The sequence below is a fragment of the Sinocyclocheilus rhinocerous genome, unplaced genomic scaffold, assembly GCF_001515625.1.
Source record: "Sinocyclocheilus rhinocerous isolate Xijiao unplaced genomic scaffold, SAMN03320098_v1.1 scaffold1893, whole genome shotgun sequence".
Taxonomy (NCBI): domain Eukaryota; kingdom Metazoa; phylum Chordata; class Actinopteri; order Cypriniformes; family Cyprinidae; genus Sinocyclocheilus; species Sinocyclocheilus rhinocerous.
Genome location: NW_015654502.1, coordinates 877,927 through 881,123, shown reverse-complemented (window position 1 = coordinate 881,123; position 3,197 = coordinate 877,927).

Below are 3,197 nucleotides of genomic sequence, written 5' to 3'. Positions count from 1 at the left end.
AGATCGTCTCGGTTACGTATGTAACCCTCGTTCCCTGAAGGAGGGAACGGAGACGTCACGTCCCGTCGCCACAGCTCCTGTACCACCGCTGAGCGGCCGGGTCACCGGCTCGGCTCCTCAGTGAAAACCTGAATATGCGCTGCATCTGCTGCCTACTTATACTCACGCTGTGATCAGCAGCAGCTGGATGCAATAATCGCATGCCAATGTGCATTGGCTCGTTTAGTTTACACTCGAAGTGGATTGGTCTCTCTAAGCGAGATCCCAATTCGTCGGTCATCCGACGTGACGTCTCCGTTCCCTCCTTCAGGGAACGAGGGTTACATACGTAACCGAGACGTTATTATTAGCAAATGTCTGCTACAAATTCTCATTATCATAATGCAAAATAAATAAAAAATTCATTTGCATTTAATTTTGCAATAAAATGACAACATTTTGTATTATTATAATAAGCACATTTCCTCCACAAATTTTCATTATCATAATGCAAAAAAAATAAATTTGATTTGCATCTAATTTCATGACAAAATATACGTATTTGCATTATTATTAGTAGTAGTAGTACATTTCCTCTAAAAATTTTCATTCAAATAATGCAAAAATATAAATAAATGCATTTGCATTTAATTTTGAAAGAAAATAAACTATGTCTGCATTAATATTATTATTATTATTATTATAGGCACATTTCTGCTACAAACTCTCATTCCCATACTGCTAAAATAAAAAAATGCATCTGCATTTAATTTATCAAGAAAACAGACTATTTTTGTTTATTTATATAGCCTGTTTTCTGGCAGAATTAAATGCAAAGTTTTTTTTTTTTGCATTATGATAATGGGAATTTGTATGGGAAATGTGCATTGATTTGGGAGACACAATAAAACACAGTTCAGCTGTATTCACATTCTCATTGCTGTCTGTCATGAGGCCTTTCAGCCATATGTCACATCTGATGAAACCCTTCACATGTTAAAAAACAGGTTTGTGCTGGCCTCAGATCAGTTTTTCATATCTAACGCCGGGTTTGTATCCAGTTTATGTTTGTAATTAATAAGAAGAGTGAGACCATGTGTCCTGAAACTTACATTAAAGAGCCGCGGGAATCTTAAAAGGGTCAAATGATGCGATTTCAATTTTTCCTTTCTCTTTGGAGTGTTACAAGCTGTTCGTGAATAGATAAGATCCCTAAAGTTTCAAAGACTAAAGTCTCAAATCCAAAGAGATATTCTTTATAAAAGTTAAGACTGGTCCACGCCCTCCTAAAACGCCTCGTTTAAACACGCCCCCAACATGTCTACGTCACGAGGTGGGAAGATTTGCATAACGCCGCCCAAATGTTCACGCAAAGAAAGAAGGCGTAACTTTATTGTTGCTGCTACCGCGGCCATGTTGTGAAGACGCTGTGTTTCATTGCCAAAGCGAAAATACTTTGTTTGAAAATACTTCCAAAAGAGGACATGACTAGAAATCAGTGGTTAAGTTGTATTTACAACACTGCAAACTTATCACAAAAACGAACAATTTAACATATATCAGCATAATAACAACTACCTTAAATGACCAAAACCATCTTTCGGAAAATTGTATTAGAAGTGTAATTCATTTTTTTATTTTGACTCAAGTCCCATTCGTTTACATGGAGAGTGTGGGGTTTATGACCTGTACTGCAGCCAGCCACCAGGGGGCGATCAAAGAGCCCGCAGCTTCACTTTTCAGGATGTGTGAGGCACACCCGGTTTTGAGCAGTGTAGAGTTGTGCTTGTTGTTTGTCATTTCTCCGATCACAAATGCAGACATGGTTTTATGTTTACACGGCGCGATGCAAGGCAACGCGTAAAAAGACAGTATAAGTCATTATGATCCGTAATTATGTCCTCACTGGATGCAACAAATGCCTCGTTTGTAATGGGTTTTATTGGGTTTGTCTCGTTGCACGGCTTGCGCTGGGACATGGAAACACAGTATGGTAAGGGAAGTAACATTTCCGTCACACGCTTGAGGTATTCGGCCAATCACAACGCACTGGATAGCTGGCCAATCAGAGCACACCTCGCTTTTCAGACCGATGAGCTTTGTAAAAATCGACGCGTTTCAGAAAGGCGGGGCATAGAGGAGAAACAATAATGTACAGTATGTGGAAAATAATGTTTTTTTTTAACCTTAAACCGCATAAACACATTTCATTACACCAAATAATGTTCTTTTTAGCAACATCATATGACCCCTTTAAAGCAAAGTTGGGGTTGATTTCGACTTCACATGATTACATTTGTCTTTGTTTTAATGTGATACAAAATAGTTTTTGTCAGTGATAGAAATATGATTTAAGACGGTAGTTTAAGCATGTTTAGTTTGAAAAAGTTTAATAGTAAATAAGACACAGTGAGACAATGTTTAAATAAATTAATAATAATAATGAGAAGAAATATTTATTTGCAACAACTGATGGAGTACTGAATGCTGCACGCACGTGCAGCGGTCGGTCATCCCTTTGCCAAGGGAGTTCCAAATGCTTATACTCTCTGCTCTGCCCTTCCAAGGGAGTAGGGCATAGGGATGCTCACTTCTGTTTGGAATTCGCCCTATGTTCTACGTTGGCAGCGAACAACTTGACCCCGCCCACAAACACGTCATTCTACTGACGACTGCTTCTCTAATCTCAGGGAGTTCAAAGCGGCATTCACAAAATGCTTGCTGTGGAAAATGGATTACTATCCTGTTTATTTGGATCAGCTGCTCAACTGAATCACAACCTGTAAGTATGATAAATAATAGATGTTTACATTTTCTATAGAGCGTTCAAAATACAGAACTATTGAAATAGACATATCGTTTCCGAAAAGCACTGTACGCCGTAGACCAATCACAACAGACTAGGCCATCTGACCAATCAGAGCAGAGTAGGCTCACGGAAAGGAGGGGTTTAGATAGACTGAATCTTTCAACTGCTTCGAACGATTCATTTGAGAATCGCTGGAAAATGAGGTGATATTAAATGCATATTTTGAGAAAACGAAAGCGTTTTTTGGCCTTGCATGCATATAATCCTATTGTAGGAGACTCCCAAAACAATATTAGGAACGGTAAAATTTGCATAATAGGTGGCACTTTAAAATTAAATTTATTCCTGAGATGGCAAAGCTGAATTTTTAGCATCATTACTCCAGTCTTCAGTGTCACATGATCCTTCA